The 22,946-nt window shown below is 44.3% G+C and overlaps 1 protein-coding gene across 1 annotated transcript in view; it reads right to left on the reverse strand.

Annotated features, from left to right (window-relative positions):
- The window catches only part of LOC126531657 (uncharacterized), a 35,318-nt gene that overhangs the window by 10,344 nt on the left and 2,028 nt on the right, over positions 1–22,946 (reverse strand). The window lies entirely within an intron of this gene.

Consider the following 22,946-nt stretch of genomic DNA (forward strand, 5'->3'; position numbering starts at 1 on the left):
CTGCTCCAGGATGACTGCGGCTCCTACAAAGACCCACTTACTACTTTTCACGAGATCACCTCACACTATAGGGAAGGCAGGAGGTTTTTTCCTCCCCCCCATCAGAAGCTCAACCGAGCTCAGGCAGTCACATTAAGAATGCTACAAACTAAATCTTATCCCACACCTTTTGTGCTTAACAAAATTGACCGGGATTTTCCCGCGGAATGTAAAAGTTGTGGACACACTTCGTGCCTATTTGATCATATGTTCTGGCTGTGCCCCAACCAGAGGGCTTCGGATCTCAACAGTGAGGAGGACTGGAGTCGGCGCATATCCAGCGAAGTCCTCCAAGATCAACTCCTGGCCGTCCGGAGAGCTCACGACATCGGGAAAGCCTTTGGCCTACCGGTGCCTACGTGGGCGGAGCCACCGACTTAGCCTGGGGGCTTGTGCCCTCGGACCCTAGTTTCTCTGGACTAAAATAAAGTTCTTGCCATGCCATGCCATGAGTCTCTATCTGCCCTTCCTTTATTATTATTATTATTACTATTATTATTTTCAACGGTATGAAGGGTGAGAGGGAATGCGACGTTCCCGCCATGAATTCTCTTGTTCTTCCTTAATTCATTCTTCACTTTCCGTCGTTTATTCATATTCTTATGTTGCATCGGCGAGGGGTAAACTTGAGGGCGGTGTGCAGCTGCCGATTGAACTATTCTTTCGTCTCAATCATAGCCTCATAGCAATCATTTTTGAAGAGAAGAGCAAAACTTAAAGTGGTACTATTTTCGATACTTCAAAATACATTTTCTCGGCATTGGCTCGCACGATGCCACGCCCTCGCTATCGCTTGAATTGGCCACTCGCTGGGACAGATGACGAGAAATGCATAGAAGCGGAGAAAAAAATAATCCTTACAAAATGCAGGCCCGAGCGAATTCTCGGGAATTAACGGCTTCGCGGCCTCGACGACGATGCTTACGCATGAAGCTCGCAGCACCGGCGTGTGAACGATGCATGGATATACGCACGCAACTCGCAGTTACGCCTGCTTAAGTCCTCAACCCGCCATCTCACTCCTTAATTGCGTTCCACGACATGCCTCCGTTATAAAGATGCGCGTTCTGATTAAGCCGTAATTCGTGCGACTTATAATAATTACCGACAGAGCCACATCACGCCCGATGCCTAGGACTAGAGTTTCGTTCTAAATCACTCGCTGAGCAATTTAGCTCAGCACGTTGAGCGTTAGAAAGCAAATTACCAAAAGTAAAATCGCAGAAGACGCTGAACTGAAGCGATAACCACGCAGACCTCTAATGTGACGGCGATTCCGGGCTATTTCTGTTATATTTCTTCCCTAGTCTAGATGGAATCACACTTCGCGCGCCGCCCTCGATCAGGCTCGGATATCTCTGACGCCCAATGGAGTCGACCAAAGCCGTTCGGTTCCCTGGGGCTTCTTCAGAGACGTGCCAACGTGAACCGACCGAGTTTCTGACGATTTCACCGAGTTGCGGGATGACTTGCGCAGCAGTCGTTCTGTAAGCCGTCGACGTTCGAAGCCCGAAAGACTTGACGAGCAGATCTCACCGCCTATCGGTTAGAACAAGACAAGGAAACTCGCGAGATTTCCCTCGGGACTGGCGTGAAATTGGGCAAAGAGAAGACGTCTAGTCGCGGAAGCCGGTAATCTATGGAACGGTGCTTGTAAAATGAAGCGTGTAGGCACACGCTGAGGATCAAAGAGCATAAAGAGGCGGTGCTGTAATGAGCTCTAGCTTCACCTCCCTCCCCCCCCCTCCCTTTCATCCCAATCCCCCGAAGAAGCAGCCGCTCACATAGCCCTGATTTAGCGCTAGGTCTACTTGCTCATCTATCTGCAATATGAGTTTCCGCATCACGCACCACATCGGGCAACAGTATAAGACAGCGACGCTGTACTACTACGGCAGTCATGAAGGAAGTCATAGCACACTGTACAGGCGCGTCCGATGTGAAAGGGAACACTAGCTTAATTAGCCTACTGCGGAAGTGAGAGTTCGTATATTCAAGTTGCTGAGCGATGCTATGTACCGCTTGTGATGTGAATAACTCACTTCGTGGGATGCTTTTAATAGCGACAAAAAAGAGAGAGAGAGATTTAGTTACCGGTTTTTAATGCAAATTAGGCGGGCTAATTTTATACTGGCGCTCCCTCTATACACGGTCATAACGACAGGTGTTTTAGACTAAGCCGGCTGCCAAGTCACCATCTGGCTTGCTGAGGCCGGCGCAAAACGAAAGTGGAGAAGCTTGCGACATAGAAGAAACCATGTGAAAGCAATGCACAAGGTTAATGTATTTTTACGAGACCTTTCATCGTAAAACTGATGACGCAACATCCGTGCGCACTTTTCACCTCATTCCAGCCAGAAAATCCTGGAGTCTGGTATCGATACGATGGCATATTTTTTTTTACCGATCTAATTACCAACTGAACGTCGGCGCGCAGCATTCTTGAGGCTCTCAACTCATTCGAGCAAATGACTATGAATTCTTGTCGACCCGTGCGCAATCATCTTCTTCAGTACCACTTCGAAAAAATGGAATGGAACGTTACAATCGTCCTGCCGGCGCTACATCAAAGCTCACTGGTGTTGCAACGAAACGACGCGTTTCGCGCGACAAGCCTAAATTAGTGCCTGTGCGAGCTCTTACTGGTTGCGCGTAATGGACAAAAAGCCCCTTGCACGTCAACGCCACCTGTTGTCGTCGAAGACGCGCAAAGAGCTGAGAAGTTCATTAGAGAGGCAAGAAGCGCGCCAGGTCATAGTCACACGAGCGAGGTAACAAAGGTTTCATTTTTCGAATGCTGCAAATGCCCAAGAATACTGTATCTTATCATTTTCGTTTCTCCCGTGAGGGGCAGAGCCTCCGGGGAAATCTCGAGAAGCCCGTTTCCTCCTTCAAATGACAAGCAACGAGATCTGTTAGGCACGTGCCGTGACATTTGCAGACTTGCTTCTGCTTAGGCCTGAAGTCTCTCCCGTCCATCGCCCTCGCCCACCAGCTGCGCCAAGCTTCTCTAGCATTATTGCAGTCCTACAACCAGGCACGTTCCTTGATTTCTTCCGCGTAGGCGGGCAGAAAGAACCAGTGTATTTTCTCTCACTGCAGCAAAGGTGCCATCATGGCTGGGAAGAAAGTTTGCCAAAAGAATGAGGAGCTTGTGCCCGGAAAATCGCTTCGGTGGATATTACGTTCTCGGACCTTCTTTTTAATCAGGCTTCCTATCGGTTCTTTAGAAGCCGCATCAATCACACGATATTATTGAGAGTACGCGATGTTCGCTCCATCGTGGAACACTTGAATGGTCTGCATTTCTAGTTTATGCGTATACCGCGAGAAATTTCAAATCGCGCAAGTCAACGGCACAGCGCCAACAAAGTATACACACAACAACTTTAGGGCAAAATAAGTAAATTAAAGGACTAGGTAGCCATTCTTAGGAGGATGACAACTTTCAAGAGAAAAAGAAGTCAGCACAGAGAGCGCTTTTTCCCCGTGTACATGCACTAGAATCATTCTTTTAGAACTGGCACAGCAACAAGCACAAATTATCACAACTGTGAAAAGTTAGCTGTCGATAACGTTGCCAGGCATCAATGGTAACCAAAGAGAACGAAAATTGATTGCCACGCTACACGGTATATGAGCAGAAACACACTTTCTAACTTCATGGGAGCTCAGCTGGATTACCTTATCTCTCGGTTAACTCCAACCAATGTGGTTCGAGACACGCGAGGTTCTTCTTCGCGCATTAAGAAGATTTCCCAGCAACACGTGTTGCCAGGCCTCGTCGTACAACTTCCCCCACTCGCTTTTGTGCCCAACTTATCGACTCGGTGCGCACTCCGATGTAGCAGCATAACAGACGACCGAGCGAACTGGAATGAGTGCGAAGGAAGACTTCACTATGCTCTGCTCACACGTGACGCCTTCTGCGTCATGACGTGATGACATACACCTCCTGTGAAACTAAACCCAACTTGGTTCGCCTGAAAGTTATTATTGTATAGGTTACTTAAAAGAATCTGAGGAGTGCCCGTATTCGTTCGGCGTTCCGAGACTCCGGCCCTTCGTTGCTTTATATATTCTTGTTTTTTCACGAGCCATAATAAACTGGAATAAACTTTCAGAGCAAACCATAACACAGGACTTTATAATGTGTTTTTAAATGCAGTTCTATCACATCCTTTCTTAATGTGTATTTTCGTTTACTATTCTGAATTTTTCTTCCTACATTGTATTTGATAATGCTTGTCAATGTTTATTGCTCTGTTTGCATGTATCTGCGAAGATACTGCAAAAGATCGCATTTTCTATAAATAAATAAAAAATGAAGAGTCGGAAATGCCATGTCAGTACTTGGACGCTAAAGCTAAATGTTAGGTTAGTCCAGGTTGGATTGGTCAGCTGGTATACCTAAGAGGCGATATTTAACGAGATACTTCTAATCGTAGAAAATGACGTAAAGACGAAACAATTGTGGCGAGGCTGAACTGAAATTTCTGCAACGGCCTCTGCGCGACATAATGTATCTTCACAACCTCCGGATTAGGTTAGACAACCACTGAGTGATAAAGGAGACCAGGATGCGTTCCAAAACAGCCTGAACCTGGCAAATTTTGTCCCCTTTTCAAGCGCGGGAACGTGATACGCAAACATGTGCAAACTATGACGTCATCATGGCATCATCTGCTCCAATGTTGGGAACGAAGTGCCAATCTTCTACTTTAAGCAACCTTTTCTTTATTTTTTTTTTCGAAGTACACCCAGACGGACCTGAATGATTTACCCACCAGTGTAACGTTATCTCAGGCCTCTTTTTAAGGCTACAGTAGCCATGGAATGCTAACAGGCCACGTCAAGTTATAACCGAGCTTATGTTGCTGTGTTCGAACAGCACCCGACGGAGGTCAGCGCCCTAACAAGGCGAAAGGAACAAAATCCACCACAAAAGAGTAAATAAAGTCGAAGGATAAATTCCGACCAAGAAAGAAAGCTGTTGGTGACTTACCCACACACTCTTGGTTCTGTGTTGTGCGAGGCCTGGAGTGTTTTGTATTTGTTACGGTTTTGTTTTGTTTCTTCGTTTAATTTGTTTCCCCACTGCCACTCAACGCCACCACCAAGCCGTGTATTCCCGCAACCAGTCATCTACTAGGGGAAAATCAATCTACTATGGGAAAAGGTATTCACAGAATTGTTAAAATGTTCTATATAAGAAAATCATAAATATATTATCAAGCTTAACAACCCCAAAACCGTGCGATAAAAAATCGTCGGTTCACGCGCTTATGTGGAAATCGGTGTTAAGCCAAATAAAACAGGCGTGAAAACTCACTATACTACAAGTTCTACAATGTTTAAAGTGAACAAAATTGATGTATCAAGCTAGTATACAGAGTGTTTCATCGGATACATTCGAAAATTCTTGAAGGTTGCCTGTGGCAAGTTAGCACAGTTTTAGTTCATGAGGTGGTCTACTCGAAGCGCGGCGGACACTACTTGCAAAACAAATTGAAATTCATAATCGACACATTAACAAAACATCATTAATTAACGTTTTTAGCTAATTACCTCATGGCCCATGTTGCAATTTACAAATTCCAGCCGTGGAGTTCGCAAGCCAGATCCACTTAGAATGAATTCTCAGGATGACACCAGTTTCTAGATATTGATTCTCGAACGTTGCGGGAAAATGCATTGGTGTTCGAGTAGTGTTCCTCTCATAACAAAACGTCGTTTTATACATTCAAGCACAAAAGTAACTGGAACGCCAATGCATTTCTCCGCAAAGTTCAGGAATTAATATTTTGAAACTGGTGTCATACTGAGAATTGGTTCCAAGTGAATCAGCCTTATGAATTCCACGGCTAGAATTTGTAAATTGCACTATGGACTATAAAGTAATTAGTCAAAACTTAATTAGTGCATTTTTGTTAATTAGTCGATTATGGATTTCAGTTTTTCGTGCAAGTAATGTCCGTCTCTTCAAGTAGACCAGCCCATAAACTAGAATTGTGCTACCTGCCACAGGCTACCTTTAAGAATTTTTGAGAGCCTTCACTGAAACACCCCGTATAGAGCGTACACCGCTAATTTCTGAACATGGCTTTTACGAGACTCACTAAAAAGAGGTGATAATTTCGCAGTATTAGGTTGTTCCTACCTTTATTTTTTCGCTAAAGATGAGCTGTCGGACCCACTTTATAAGATAGTGATGGTGTCTGTACAGTGTACTACTAGCATCGTAGTGCAAAGGCTGAAACCTTGAAATTCGTTAATGTTTTTTTTTTTTTTTTTTGCGTATTTCGTCCAGCGTGTTTGGTATTTCGCAAGGGACTAAAATAAAAAATTTTCTCGAACCAATCATAAATTTTAACTTTTCTTTTAAATCAGCCAGTTCTGTTCAAGTCGACTCACTGGCTGCCCATTTACAAGCACTCCTACTTTCCGCATGTTGATGAACACTGATAGCTAAACCGGATAGGAAGTAAAACACCTCTTGATTATAATTACGCACCCAGAAGCTCTATGCAGACCAATGAACATAATATAAAGAAACACTAAGATAAATTCTAAGGCAATCAAGTTTAGCACACTATACCCAGGTAGCACACAAAGTCTTGAAAACGTCGTATAAGGGGTTCAACGTCTGAAACGGATTTTTGACCAAAATCGACGCATCAAAGACGTTCCAAACAAGATAGCTTGAAAACGAGGGGTGAATACGTTTTGATAACGTTGGAAGCCACGCAGCTTAAAAACGAGGGGTGAATACGTTTTGAAAACGACTCAAGGCGCCACCGCCACGCCACGGCGCGTCAGCCTCTTTAGCGGCTTCTACAATATTCAACAACCCATCAACGCGATCCAACCTTGCGCAAGGTGGCGATACCGTCGTCAAATCATGTGACCAAGGTGGCCACGTGATTCGTGATCCCGGGCGAGCCGGGCATAGTCGCGTCGTCATGGCGTCGTCGCGTCACCGCACTCGTATTGCGCTGTGGTGTGTTTGCGGCTGTTCTGAATGTGCTGCCGCTGCCCTTTGCTATGTAAGTGTTGCAGTGTTTTGCTGTCAAGAAAACGATATTCCGTGATCAGTTTGGGTTGTGCGATATGTTTGTGTGGTTTTAATTTGGAAATCAGTAGTGTTTTCAATTGTTATGTGACCAAGGCGGTCATGTTATTCGTGAAGCCGGGCATAGTTGCGTTATCGCACTCGCATGGCACTATGGTTTGTTTGCGACTGTTCTGAATGTGCTGCCGCTGCCCTTTGTCATGTAAGTGTTGCAGTGCTTTGCTGTCAAGAAAACGACATTCTGTGATTAGTTTGGGTTGTGCGATCTATTTGAGCCGGGCATAATAGCGTTATCGCACTTGCATTGCGCTGTGGTATGATAGCGGCTGTTCTGAATGTGCTGCCGCTGCCCTTTGTCATGTAAGTGTTGCAGGGTTTTGCCGTCAAGAAAACGACGTTCTGTGATTAGTTTGGGTTGTGCGATCTGTTTGTGTAGTTTAATTTGGAAATCAGTAGTGTTTTCAATTGGAGGGCGCGGAGTGGAGGGCACTAATCAGCTCTTCAAGTTCATTGTCATGTTATGTGAGGCGCCTTTTCACTGACGCTGTAATTAAGGCGTTAAGGGCAGTATAAGGACGAAAGTTAGAGGGACGAAATCGTGCCTGTGTGTCCCTAGCGTCGGGATCGGCCGCTATGCGTGATCCTAACAAGAAAGCATTTTGCAGAATGCGAAGAAAGGCGGCAAAATTTCTGTCTGTGCGCACCTTGCCGATCTCCGCAATATAGAGCCGTCATCGTGGTATTTTAGTCTCCCGTTTAGCAAGAGTGTTGCAGACAAGGAAACTGGTTCAAACAGGCTTTTTTTTTAATGATTCAGTACTAGTGCGGTATCCCAAAAGGTGAGGTCAAGTGCTCGCCCTATTTTCTTCCCTCGCGCTACAGCGCACTGACAGAATTTTGCGTGCACCATACCGTGCTTTTATCGTTTGCGCTTCAGGTTCTCGATTGTGTTTTCGCCCCCTTTACCCACGTGATGGGTATTTCATGGTATTACCGGGTACCACATGTGTCCATATATTGTGTCCAATATATGAAACGGCCAAATTCGGTTTTATTTGACGCCTCAAATGGTAGTAATGTATTGAGTCCCTTGTAGCTTTGTGCTTGTTATCAATTTTACTATTTGGCGAATGGATACAGCATGTACGCTGCATAACTCGCTTGTGGATACTGCATACGTGAGTCGAGTATGCCCTTGGTATAAAATAACTTGTATGCTTTAGGTAGTACGATTGTTTGCAGTTTGGGACATGTGTCGGAATGTACGCTGTGCGCCCTTCGCGCTTTACGGCGGCCTGCCGAGTTCGTGCGGGTGCCATGTGTGCGCATGGAGTTCGCGAAGCGCTCTCGCAGTTTTTTTTATGTATATATATATACATGTGTTCTGTTCGCGCGCTTCGCACAACAGGGCATGTCGCAGTTCTTTGTCCTTGTGCAACACATTTTCCTAGCGTACGTCTGTGCATTATTTGATACCGGTTTCACACGGGGCTCTTTTAGCCGCTATCCAGTCCGTTACAAATCGAATTTCTCGGTCGTGATTGGCTCCTCTGCGCAAGCTACGAGAGTGAGCCAGTCGCATCGATGATTTCGATCCGGATCGGGCGTGATCGCGATCGAGAGTGGTCGTGTGACACCGGTTTTACACATGGCTCCCACATAGGGAACACTTTAAGTTCAATGCTACTGAGTGAAGAGCAAGTGCATATATATGCCAGTGGTGGTATGTGGGCAAGTCTCTCTGGTGAAGCCAATACTTGTGCATTCAATACATTTCAATTACCAGCGTAGTGCATCAATGTGTCTACTTCGACAAAATGGAGCACCAGTGCAGATATCTGAGCATACCTGTCCAGGGCAGCAAGTGTGTCTACATTGAAACCACTACCAGCATGTGCGGCAGTTCTATTTCCAGCAGCGGGACTGCACAATAATCAGTAGGGTGCTCTCAAGCTGTTTATCTATGAAGCTCTGCCTGGACTGTGTGCCAAATATTTTTGGACGTGAAAGTGGGGGTGAATTGGTAAAGATCAGTGGAACTGTGCCTGAACTTTGTGGCAAATGTTTTTGGATGTGAAAGTGTGAGTGAACTGGCAAAGAACTTGCTCTGGGCTACATGTGTTAAACGTTTTTCTCATTCAGAGTGCTTTTTTTTTTTACTTTAGGAGACTGGAGATGTGCGCAAAGTGTGACATGTCAGTGTGGTAATTAATGTATTTGCCGGTTTGCAAATTATTCTTTGCAACTTTGTTTTTGCCAGAGAGGTACAACTTTGCCTCTTGTAAAGGGCTTTTTAGATAAAACACATATTATTTATTATGACCATTGCTTCCTTTGTTACACAAATGCAGCTTCCAGTGCATTCCAGTTTATTTCCATGTTTATGTAAGTTTCTAATATGAGGCTTGCATATTCATTTCTCACGTTCTGGAGTGGCAAGATGCAGCATTACTGTCTCATCGTTCGCTGTACTACAGTAGTGTTCACTTGTTACACTGAATCCCCCGTTTAAGTATTCTGTACTAATTTCACTTTTTGCTTTTTTGTTGTATGGTTATTTTTTCTCGCCATTACCTTCTTTGATATATCCTAAAGGCAATATTTCCAATTTTGCATTGTTCCCATTTTTTTTATTTCTGTCACAGGAATGGTATGCGGTAGTATTTCTTTTTGTGCTCTTTTCAAGCTTCTAGCTGATAGGTAACATTGCTTGGAGGCAGTTACCATCCGATTCATACTCTTGCATTTTTCAGTCTACTTCTTCCATTCGCTCCGATGTCACTTCTGCATAACTCTAGTCCATCTAATAGCACGTGCACTTTACTATGATAAATTAGACACTTTAGTACACTCCAGGTTTTTCTGTTCATTTTTGTATGTGTACTTGGAATTTTGTTTATGTGCTAGTGAATGTTCACTTTCGAGTTCATTACGAATCCTTTCTGCGACTTTTGTCATTGTTGATGTACCTTTACTTCTATTTGCATTTCTCACACAGTTTGTTCGAACCTTGCATAAGCATTACATTTTAATAAAGTGTTTTTGGTTTGTCACAATGTTCTCATTTCATGCACTCTTGGCATGAAGGGCTTGGTCTGGCCACCTGCCAAGACGTGGCCATTTGTTCTTTGCAGGATGTCATTCCCATTGTGGTTGTAAGCATCGTAGCTTACTAAAGGCGGTATTAAGGATTTATTATTCCTAACAGGCTCATTTTCGTGCGACTTGGTAGAGGATGCGCCGGCCATGCGGGGAACAGTGCTTGGCACTGCGCCGTGGCTCTTACAGTCAACACCGACGCTTCTACTCATCTGGGGCGCGATTGGAGATCGTTGTTCGAAACGCTCGATCAGTTTCACCTCACGCGATTGGCCTAGGCCGTGCCAACGGGTGCGGCTGACGACGTCTGCGCGGCATAGGCCAGTCGCGTGAGGCGAAACTAAACGCGTGTTTTGAACAACGATGTCTGATCGCGCCCGTCACCCGCGAAAATTAGCTTCAGATGATCGTAAACCTTTCAAGACCGCTTCTAGACCAGCTTTTTGATAACGTCCTAAAAACGTTTAGAAATTGGTTACGAATAGTTTTGCCAAAGGGATTACTTGTGTCTTTCCCAATCCTATTTCTAGACCAGCTTTTCGAATAAGTCTTGCAGACCTGTTCTAGATCGTCTCAAGAAAGTAATTAAGCCGGACATTAGCAGAGATATACGACGTTTTCCCGCCGAAGTTCTCTCATTCGTGTCTTCTTTAACCCGTTTTTATCGTCTTGGATAAACGCTACGAAAACGTTACGTATCTCTTTTGTGCTACTTGGGTACTCTTTGAATCGTAAGCAGACCAGTTTTAACAGATTTTTCATCAAAGGATGCAGAGGTAATCAAGTTTACCAGACTATACTCCTAGAATCGCTAATAGACTAGCTTTAACACAGATTTTTCATCAGAGGATGCAGGGGTTTCGTTCTGCTCGAGTACGCAAGATCACCTTGGGGCCAACAGACCTTGAATTCTTGTATGCGCAAGGTGCTTGCTTCTCTTAATCTATACCTGTATGCTGGCAGCAAAGGCGCGGAAAGTCAGAAAGGAAGGCAAAACAGAAATACGGGTGGCAATGCCAACGTTAAAATCCCGCACCACGTCGCTATGACACCATAGATTTCGGCAAGGTATTAATGGTTTGTCGATTTAAGACAGAGATGGAGGGGGGGGGGGGGGGGGGTATTAAACGCATTGCATGGTAATTTAAGGACACGTTGAATCTGGCAACTTTTAGGGATTCCCTTTTCGCTAAATTGACCATAACACGAGAAAATGGCTTGTGACCTATGACGTAAAGTGACGCCATTGCCTCTGAGTTTTGTCCTTCTGTTTCTCTGTTATAGTAATCAGTAATTTTGATCCAAAAGTGTTACTGCAGAAGTTATTTTTCTAGTGTTGAGCACAACAACTTCGAAAGCAACGGATATCAGAGGAGATAAACGCAAGCCGTGCTCTCAAAAATGTTTTATTAGAAGCCGTATCATGGGTTTTATAAGTTTGACGCACTAATCTACTAAAATAAACTTATTTGTTGTTTGTCTTTTAGGTTTGTTTATCTGCACTGGTACAAAGATAAATGTGTTGATGACGCAATTATCGGCCTTTCTTGCTCAAGCAGCTTCTAAAATACGCGATAGGTAGTATTATGTTCATCATCATCATTGTCACAATCTTCCAACAATGCATATAAATTTTACGGGCGAGGCGGACATAGAAGCTATAAAACATTTGACGGACACCCCACGTATTTTAGGCCGCGATAGGAAGTTTCAAGAGTCACAAACATGGGATAAAAAGATCACAATGAGACACATGCGTCTGTGTGCATAATTGTCATGTTCACAGATGACAAATAATAAAAGAAAAGCATTCATGTCAAACAACGCAACCAAGAAACGTGACAGCGAGAGCTTACACGTAGCACACAACGATCAAGTCCAACATGAAACGCAATTACTACGCATTTAACACGGGCACTTAAATAGGCATTATGCGTATTCAGCATGGACATTACAAACACAGCCGATATGACCAACCTAGCCGTGTTGCCTGTCTGTGCTCAAGACTTCAGGATAGTAAAAGACTTTCTATAACCTCCAGACACGAAGACAGTTCAGGGCACAATAGGTTTCGAGTTGGCTTTTGTTACGCACTGCTCTGTTAGGTACGCGAACACCCAAGTCTTCGTTCGAAATACCACGATTACATGTCAAAATCAGGATGGCAATGTTTGTGTGAACAACGTAACCATATCTTCAAAGGTAGTTATACTAAACACTGTTTTCCTTAGCCTAAACACAGAAGTTGTAATATCACGTCGTGGGTTGACATGTTGGTGTTGCACCCTGAATTTTCATATCATCTCGCGGTATTCGAAAGGTACTGCAGAGGTGCTCCTCGTAATATTTGAGAACGCAACGGTGTAGTTCAAATTAGAGTAAAATTCCCCCTAATTTTGCGGCAAGAAAACCCCTTCCCTACAGTTTCGCGTGCACCTGACTTCGTATTCGGGATGAATACATTGCGCAATCGCTTCCTGGTAAATTTTCAAAAGAATTGAAGGTAAAGTGCAATATAATGAATGTACAAAGTCTCTCAGAGGGATAACAGCAGGGTCAGAAGACCTCAATTCACGCGAGGCTAAAAAACCGCATATGGTGCGCAAAAAAAAAAAAAAAAAAGAAGAAGAAGACGGATAACCCAGCATACAACACACGACTTGCCGCAGTCGCACTCTTGCGGATGCGCGACCCAAACTGAGAGAACGCAAATCAGCACGCCTGTATCGGCTCTCATCCAGGCCACTAGCGACGTTGCGCCATCAGTGTACCCGTTCACCAATAGATGGTGCCACGTTGCCCGTCAGTCGGTCCTTTGTTGTCGAGTTCCGCGCGGGCCTGTTCAAAATACCGATTCGTATCGAGAAGAACGTATCGGTGGTCCTGTTTAGTTCACTTAAGCTTCGTCAAAGAAAAGCAGCGGTCCTATTGCTCAGCTATTCCTGTAATCCTTGATCGGGCACCATTATTGTGGTAGCTCACCGTCTTCTGCAGGTTATAGCAAGCGTCCTCCAAATAGCAAATACATATTATACGGCTGAAAATGCGCAGCTAAAGGTAATCGCTTCGTGTGCAAGATATATGGCAGTCCGCTAGCACTTAAAGGAGCTATGCGATTTGACACTGCCCAGCTATACGACATTAGTATGACGAATGACATATAGCTCGTTAAATCAGCGCCTCTTGTATTGTGAACTTTATTTTTTCACTTCGTCTTTGCGGCTATATTAAACCGATTATTACTGTGATCTCCTGAACGAAGAGCAAATCCTTTTGTTCTGAGCAGCAGTGCTCAGGACCACTAAACGTGGCACAGCTGGCATACTAACAACGCCTCTGCAGCAAAAATACTATCACCACCACCTTAATAAATACAAAAAACAAGGAGCAAGTCCCGCATCTGATTAAATCATGAGGTCACAACAGACATATGTCGGTTATCGCTAGCATAAGCTTGAAAAGGAAAAAAAAATGATGTCCTTTATCAACGGGCAAGTACGTTCAGAACTGTTAATATTCGGCGTGGACAACAGACTATGGACGTTACAAATCGCGCCGGAAGACTGGTAACAAATGTAAACAACGGGCTCTGCACAGCGGCTACGGGCACTCTCGCTATGGCGGAGACAGCATACAACACACTCACCTTACCCGTTGCAAGGCCAATGTAGGTTTCACCCCGAGCACTACTAGCAGCCACTCGGTATGGTGTCGCCAACACTATCGCTGCCAGAACCACGTGAGGATACGCCGAAGGCTAGCACAGCCCTTCGTCTGAGAATCAGACTATCTCATTTATCACTTGAGACGCGACTCTCCGGCCTCCAAAGTTCCCCCCTGAAACTCGCCCCTTATTTTCGTCCAGCGTAGCGGCTTCAGTATGCTCTTCGACAAGCTTTGGTAAAGCGCGATGTTTAATCCCAAACACAACAAACATTGTGTTAATCAAACCCCTTTCAATTAAAATACCACGAGATTAACCAAACGAGCAGATTGAACTGGGCGCTCCGTGGCTCTGGCGTTCGTCTGTTGAACACGACGTAGCGGATTCTATAAGACAAGGTGGCCGATCTATGAGCGTTAAACAGACAATGGAACTCAACGAGAATTCCTAATTTAAAGAATAATTCTTTGCATCGAACGATAAGTCGAGCTGCGATATACTCCGCTCAAGAGAGAGTTCGACTTTGAAGCGTGGTGACAGGATCACAACTTTTAAAGGAGATCTAACCACAGCTTGTAAAAATTACATCTGTTCAAGATGTGTGAAACCAGCGCACAGTCGCACAGAGGACTTGCACGTCGCTGTGCTGGTATCGCCGCTGTTGTGTGGCCACTGCAGACAAAGAGAAGACCGCCAAGATTAGGGGGCAAGGGGGGGGGGTCGATTGTGTGTGGGGGGGGGGGGGGAGAGATTGGCTGTTAACAGAAGAGGTAAATCCCCTTCCGCGGACATCGCAACGGGATGAACACGTGAGCTGTTCAGCGGTAAAATAGGTAAGCCTCAGCACTCATCTTTTCCAAGTATAGTCTACCTCCCAAAATAGGTGACCACACACAATGCTGCTGAACTTCAGCGGTGCGGTGTGAAGGGGTGAATGGAACATGAATTAGTGGCAGATGTGGCAGATGACGTTCTGATGCTGAGCACGTCGTTTTTCGTCAGGTCACCGGCGGTAATACATTTTAACAGCCAGAAAGGTAAAAAAACGCAGAGCACGAAAGCAAGTAATAAATAGGAACACTTCGCGCGTGTACTGCCCCACATTGAAAAAAGTATAAAAAGAAGCTGCCCCTGTATGTTCTTGCAGAAACGTTAGCAAACTAAGGGGCTCAATTCTTTAGAAATTATTTTGCATCCTTTTTTGCCGCCTTTCTCGTCCGAATTGGGCAACTCGGCGCGACGCAAAATAAGTTAATAGATCAAAGTAAGATCATTTTTACAGAGCACAGACCCTAAAAAGAATATATGAGTTGAAAGGCTCAGAGGTTAACCAGAATAACTGCCCGGTTTACTACTCTACACTGGGGGAAAGAGGATTTTTGGAGCACCCTTGATAAAATAAAGAAACATAAATACAGGGGAGGGGAAGTCCACACCACCAAGGTATAGCAGGCGTAAAGCCAATAAAAAGTAAAATTAATTCGGGGTGTAATTATTGAAAAATTAATTTGAAAAACAATGGGATATGGGGAAAGAGGCGAAGAGATGATGAGAAAATATCCTAGTTTTCTTGTTTTCTGTCAGAGGCAAACACTGGTGCTACAAGCTCGGACAGGGCCGCCTCCATATTTGCGGTGTCGGCTTCGAGAAGCTCAGACAGCGATTAAAGATGGTAAAGATTAAAGCACAGCGCGCCGGCGCCACTCCGATTCTTTCGGCCTCGCCTGACTCCCTGCACAGCTATATAGACACCAGCCTATGCCATCTCTGGTCGGCGACTCTTCAGGCATGTTCGATCTCATTGCCAACACTTGTGCTCGCCTGAGCCGCGGAAACCCGGAAGCATTAATTTGTGCCAGTTGTTAAGGTTCAGAGGGTAAGGCGGAGTGGAGGGGCTGAAGAACAAGACGATGCACACGAGCATGTGTAATACACAATAACAGAGTAATCATGTCTGTTCGTATAGTGAAGGCGTATACGTATATGTGAGCATCGCCAAGCGCAAAAGCGCAAGAAGCTACAAATCATAGTCGAGATATGTCAACCCTTTCTTGGACGAAAATATGATAGGCTCACAGACAATAGACTGTCCAAGCATCTGCTACCAACAAATGTTAAGTATTGACGGTATTGTAACAACGCTCAGTTGAAATGTGTCGTCCCATTTCTAAACAAAAAGCAAACTTCATCATAATTCAGTTATGACCACAGACTTCTTTATACTTACCGGTGCCTAATTATGAGCGCTTCTACGTCGCAATAGACTGACTTCATCTTCTAAAGCATGGAGATAATCAGTTTGGATGACGATAAAAGCAAACGCTGGAAATGGGCAGTGCAGGGGTGAGAGGCTCCAAGCGCCGCACCGGGTGCCGCACATTCTGTCGCAGCGCCGCTGCATCATTATGCAATGTTTGGTTTTGTGTACACGTGGCAGCTGTAGATATATGAAATTAATTTGCTCAATATTAATATGGAAAGAGAGAGAAAGAGTTGCGATAAAAGAAAGACATGGTTAATCTACTTGCACTAAGAAAGCGGGAAATAGGAGTGAAAAATAAGCGGAAGGTGAGAAGCAAAATCCGCAGCATGTACGACACACCCACAGGCGTCCATAACAGGCGGTCCATCACAGGCGGTCATGCACATTGGTGGACATCGAGAGGCGCAGCCACTCACGCAAAGATACAAACTGATGTTTGCCGCGTGCCAGCAAGGGAGTTCGTTTCCGTCTCCTCCACACAAAACTTGCGCATACGAATAGGTCGTTGCCCTGCGTGCGCCGTGTTTGGCCTGCCACACGATGCAGACATCGTGTGCATCGCGATGGTCGAGAGGCGGAAGATGTGAATTGCGCCGAACCAGTTCGGTATTTCGAACCGGTTCGCGAACCGTTGTCTTATTTCTCCGAGCCTGGAACTGAACCGGAACGGCGAAATTGCAGCATATTGAACCCCAAACCAAGCCAGTTTATTCTTCTTCTTTTTCGGTTCGACATTTTAGCCTCACGTTGAAATCGTCCCCAAATCCGCAGTCTAGCCGAGGACGTGACACGTTCTTCGCCTAGATGCTCTACGTGAGTGAGAGGAAAGGCCTCGTTGCTTCTCCTATAATTTCGCAGTGACTTCTCTCTCTCTCTCTCTCTCTCTCTCTCTCTCTCTCTCTCTCTCTCGCTCGCTCGCTCATGACCGTTCAAAATATACATGCGTACCCGCAGTGGTTGCTTAGTGGCTATGGTATTTGGCTGCCAAGCAGGAGGTCGCGGGATCGAATCCTGGCCGCGGCGGCCAGGATTCGATGGGGACGAAATGCGAAAACATCCATGTACTTAGATTTAGGTGCAGGTTAAAGAACCCCAGGTGGTTCAAATTTCCGGAGTCTCCCACTATGCCATGCCTCATAATCAGATCGTTGTTTGGCACGTAAAACCCCATAATTTAACATACATGCGTTGTTTTCACAAACGCTGTAGACACCCGACCTTGTGTTTTCCGCGTACCCTGGTTGCACGTCATCAATCAATCAATCAATCAAATTAATCAATCAACCAATCAATCAATCAAAGCTTTATTTCAGTTTGCAATACGGTGTGCAGTACAAACTGGGGGTCAGGGAGAAAAAGCAATCTATATGACCCCTTGACGAAGCTGTCGAACCCAAAGGTGTCGCTTGACAAAGCGGTCAATGTCAATGTCGAACAACATTGACAGTTGCGACAGGAGAAAAAAAAAGAAAATGAATAAAAGGAAGAAGTTGAGCAATATTAAAGTACAATATGTGTAGTGCAATCAACTATATCGGACATTGTGAGTACAAGAGTTACGTAGATCTTTATACAATGATATATGGAACTTCATATGCAATTATAACATGTAGTGAATACTCGCATATTAAATAAACAGTACGAAAAATATTTGGATTAACGTGAAACAGTGTAAAATTATAATAGAAGAAAAGAGAGAGAGAGAGAGAGATAGAGAAAGCAAGGACAGGAAAGGCACGGATGTGAACCAGAATAGCATCCGGTTTGCTAACCTACACTGGGGGCGGGGTAAAGGGGAATAGAAAGAGGAAAAAGGGACAGAGTGAGCACTGAGTGCGTGTTCTAGAATATAAGGTCAACGAGAACTAAGTCACGAATAAGGTCCAATAGCATATAATGACGTATAGCATAAATGATCATAGTATTGAGTGTTCATTTAGGCAATATGTATATCAATTTTGAAACCATAGTGAGTTCTACATCGGGGTAATGTATAAGTATGTCGTATTCTATATATGGCGTAATATGCGGTGTGAGTTTTACTATGCGATTACGGAAGGGATGATTTTTTTGCTATAATTTTTTTATAAAAACAGGCAGACCTGTATTGAAAAAATGTATTTACACCAACAATTTTATATTTTAGGCGTAGGGGAAGTGTTGGGGCATCATATGAGGTATCAGAAATTATGCGGAGCATATATTTTTTTGAAGAACAAATAATTTTTGAACATTCGAAACAGTGGTGTTACCCCAGACTAGAAAGCAGTAATTTAGGTATGAGTAAAAGAAAGCGTATTATAAGCTTAGTTTTCTCTTTACAGATAAACTATGTCTGTTACGTGAAAAAATTCCGATAAATGTGGAAAGAGTAATGCAATTAAGTTTTATTTATGTGAGCGTCGCATGTCATAGTAGTAGTAAAAACTACAACAAGAGAAGTAAATTCATCAGCATAATCAATATTATTATCATTTAAGACTACAGGCGGTGGATTTGATATGTACTTCTTCGAGTGAAAAATCATTGCCTTTGTTTTACCTTCGTTACATTTTAGTGAATTGTACAATGACCATTTCGCCAATAATGAAAGAACCCGATTGGCGGTGTCAGTTACTTTCAGAATGTTATCGCACGAAAAGAACAGGGATGTATCATCTGCATACATAATGAATTTTGTGTCGTTAGTGATAATAATAATGTCATTGACATAAATATTAAAGCGCGGAGTTCCCAATAAACTGCTTTGCGGTACACCATTTATTATTTGCAGGACTTAAGACAAATTGTTTTCAATTACTACATACTGGAAACAGAAGTTTAAATATGATTTAAATTCATTAAGGACGTGCCCCCGTACACCATAGTGTTGTAGTTTTGCGAAAAGAAAGCTATGCTTGAGCGTGTCGAACGCGTTGATGAAGTCTACAAATATGCCTAATGGGAGTAGTTTGGATTCAAGTTACTTAGTATATGTTCTTTTTCATCAAATAGCACGTGTTCAGTTGATCTATTCCGAGTAAAATCACACTGGTGGTCAGTAACAACAGAGTGCTTGAGAAAAACGCCGTGCAGACGGCAGCGAATCATTTGTTCCAGTCTCTTTGAGAAATACGGAAGGATCGATATAGGCCTCTAGTTACTCAATATATTCCTATCGCCTTTCTTGTAAACGGCGGCAACTCTTGCTAGCTGCATATCTGCGGGAAATTGTCCTGTGATCAGCAGAATGTTAAATATATGTGTTAGGCACGGGACGCGCAAGGATAATACATATTTTCCTGGCCTGCTTTGGACATTAAATGCGTCTAAGCTAGAGCTATCGCGCAAAGCATTAAAGGTAGAGAATACCTAATTGTCGTCTGCTGGCTCAAAAAGCAGTGACTGTGGTGTTCGGTTATTTAGAAAACAGGAAAAGTTAGGAATGTAGCAGCTTCTACCAACCTGGGAACAGAATTCATTGAAGGCAGCGGCTTTGAGCCACATAGCTTTTGTCCGCCTATGGTTAAGCTTGTGAGTCTCTCGGTTTAGGTATCCCTGTTTAATAGTTGATTCAAGTCTGTTTAATAGTTCATTCAAGTATCTCCATTTATCTTTTGGTTTGCGTAAGAGGACTAAGTCAAATAAGTTATTGTAGTAGGCATTCCTAGCAGAGCCAATTTCGCTGTTAATTTCGTTACGTGGGGATTTGAATTGTGTCAGAATTTCAGGGTTTTTAGCGTTTATGAATTTAGCAAGCAGTTTGTCTTTCTTTTTGATAGGACGTATAAGTCGAGGTCTCATCCATGGCTTGCGTGCTTTTTTGCAAGGTGAAATATCAATGATCGGGAAGCAGTCGTAGATCGGCAGGAAAACTAGAAGAAATTCTTTGTATGCGTTTTCAGACATGCATTGTTCTTAAACTGGACTCTAAACTACAGATGCAATGCAACCCTCAAATGTTTCAAGCCGTCTATTGGAAATTATCTGGTGCCTTGATTTCACAGAAACATCATCCATTTTTTTTAACTCGTAAAAATGCAGGTAGGTGATCGCTAATGGGTACGGCTATACAACCAGGCTGCGAAGCTGTAGCATCACTCGTGATAATGACGTCCAGAGTTGAAGAAGTTGTGGCAGTTACTCGCGTTGGGTGATTTATCACATTATTAAAATTAGCACTTCGAATTGTGACCAGCATTTGCTGTTGGGCGAGGTTGTAGGTGGCCATGTCAACATTTAAGTCTCCTCCAACATAGGATGAGAAATTATTAGAAAGGAACGTCATTTCACGTTCGAATAACCAAAAAAATCAGACAAGCTACCGTGAGGAGTGCGGTAGACAACAGAAAAAGAAAATCGACCACTTCTGGCGGTAAGCATTTCGACGTTGCTGTTACTCAGTGTTCTGATAGCAGAACGCATGCGCAGCCTTCCTTTATGTTATTAGGCGTTTCTTGGATTTACAAAGGAATTTAAAACCAAGGCTTTCTGGATGAACCCATCCGGACTTTGCTGACCGCGCCTTGTCGAACAGCTCAACCTTAGGACAGCACATATATGACGAATCAGCTCTTATGGCTATCTGTATATCTGTATAGCACCCCTCGAGTTGTGCCGGTGACCAACTCTGTTCTCTACTGAATTACGCAACGAAACAACTCAGTATCCTTACTGCAACAAAATACGCGCCTTCAAGTGCATAGTTCCTTTATTAAACCAAATAATTATCTGCCTTCTCTGCGAAGGTTTGGCGCGTATGTTTGGTCGATTTTTCGCCGAATAAAGTAGGCCGATCCTGGAGACCGTGCAATCCGGCGGTCGCGTGGGTCACGTGAGTCGCGTGGTGGAAGCACAAGCGTATCTCCTTCCTGCTGAACAGGTGCGTATTTACTATACGCGCAAAATGCGGTGCAGAACACGACACTGCGCGATACCGCGAAGCCAAAAGACAAGACTTCTGCGATGGGGAGAAGAACGTGAACAGCTAGCTCCCTGCGCATACATGCAAAGAAAAAATGGAACACGTCATGCGTGCCTTTGCACAGCATTTAATCGAAACGATTCGATCAACGCTTCGAGCTTCGCTTAACGTTGATTCCAACACGTGCGTTGAATCTACCGTAATATTCTTTTAGCGCGGTGAACCTTTGCCCGTATTGTCTTGCGCAAGAGAGAGAGAGAGATAAAAGGAAGACAGGGATGTTAACCAATCAAGAGTCCAGTTGGCTACCCTGCGCTGGGAGAAAGGAGTAGGCGAATAGAAAGAAGGGAGATAAAATAAATATTGCATGGCCTCCTCATCGTCCTACAAAATAGTATTCACTTTCAACTGAACGGTACGGCTAATTTTCCTCAACGTTCAAACAAAGTAATACACTGAGCACTTAATCTTCAATCTTCATTTCTTACTACGCAGTGAGATTAGGCACGATTACGAGTGACGGCACGTTGAAGCGCAGTACAGACTTAGGCGGGTCAAGAATGTTCAAAGTCTTTTAATCGAAGGTCCTTCCTGGCATTAACTGGTTCCTTTATTTTCGTTTGGGTTTGCCTTTGTTCTTTGATACGGTCCGGTTGGTACCATCGCGAGAAGCCGTAGGCGGGGAGCAGTGGTAACGACCTAGAAATTCAAAGCTCACATCCGATGTCTGAGAGCAAAACGAGAAAGCTTACTCAATCAACATTTTGTTCGGATCGTCTTATGAATGAATCAACAAAAGAAACCAGTCTGTAATGCTCATACCGCGATTCCGCCACTGCGCACTGACTCCTCAAGGACACGAAAAATATAAAAAGCTGTAGAATCGGTCGAGCTCCTTTGAATGAAACAGATGACTGCAGTTTTCTTTTCGACGCCGCAGTCACTCCGCCATACAAACGCACAGTATTTTCTCAGTGTGGCGCACCACGGCGCCTAAGAAACGACGCTCTCAAGCTGTTAGGGACAACAGACGTTGACTGAAACGAACACGACAGAATCTGAATAAGCAATATCGAATTTCGCCATGCAGAAGCGTTCGTCTGCTCACTCCGCGCACATAACACGTGAAGGCTGCGGCATAAACTGACTCATTTGTATACTGGATAGCGGCAGAAAACCCGCATGCTATACTATTAAGAGTGCTTTCCGAGAGTAAAGAGTTGCAGAGCGTGACGTCACGAACATGCGGCGGCGCTGTTGCGACATTCGGTTTAAAGTCACTTGAATTCTTTCTCTTCTTATTTATTGCGATTAAGACGTGCCTTCAGGCATAACGTAGGCTGTGTGCTATATTTATGTCGCGAGACCAGTGCAGTGTATGAAATCAAGCAGTGTTCTGTCGTATTTGTTATTGTGCACCCAGCGATCACAGCTGGTCGTGGCACTCTAGCGTGAGCTAGCGTGCAGTAGGAGACGGGAGCGTTCCATTTGCAAGCCGGACAAGTCCATACTAGGCGGTAGGCATCTGCTTCCGTCACTGTAAGAGGATAGCACCGACATGTTGTACGCAACGGAAAGTACGGCGAGTTCCATACAGATGTGACAGTAGGCGTAAGGGAAACCCCATCGCGGAACCTTCTGAGCACTTCTCCCGCCAAAGTTGGGTGACGGGAAAGTGAGAAGACATGCAGTGGGACAAATGCGCGTGTGTCCCGCCGGAGGGAATATTTACGGGCACAGAATGAGTTGAGGGGTTGAGGTGCGGGAGGGAAACTAATAATAATAATAATAATAATATTTGGGGTTTTACGTGCCAAAACCACTTTCTGATTATGAGGCACGCCGTAGTGGAGGACTCCGGAAATTTTGACCACCTGGGGTTCTTTAACGTGCACCTAAATCTAAG

Source organism: Dermacentor andersoni, chromosome 5 (assembly GCF_023375885.2).
Source record: "Dermacentor andersoni chromosome 5, qqDerAnde1_hic_scaffold, whole genome shotgun sequence".
In the NCBI taxonomy this organism is placed as follows: domain Eukaryota; kingdom Metazoa; phylum Arthropoda; class Arachnida; order Ixodida; family Ixodidae; genus Dermacentor; species Dermacentor andersoni.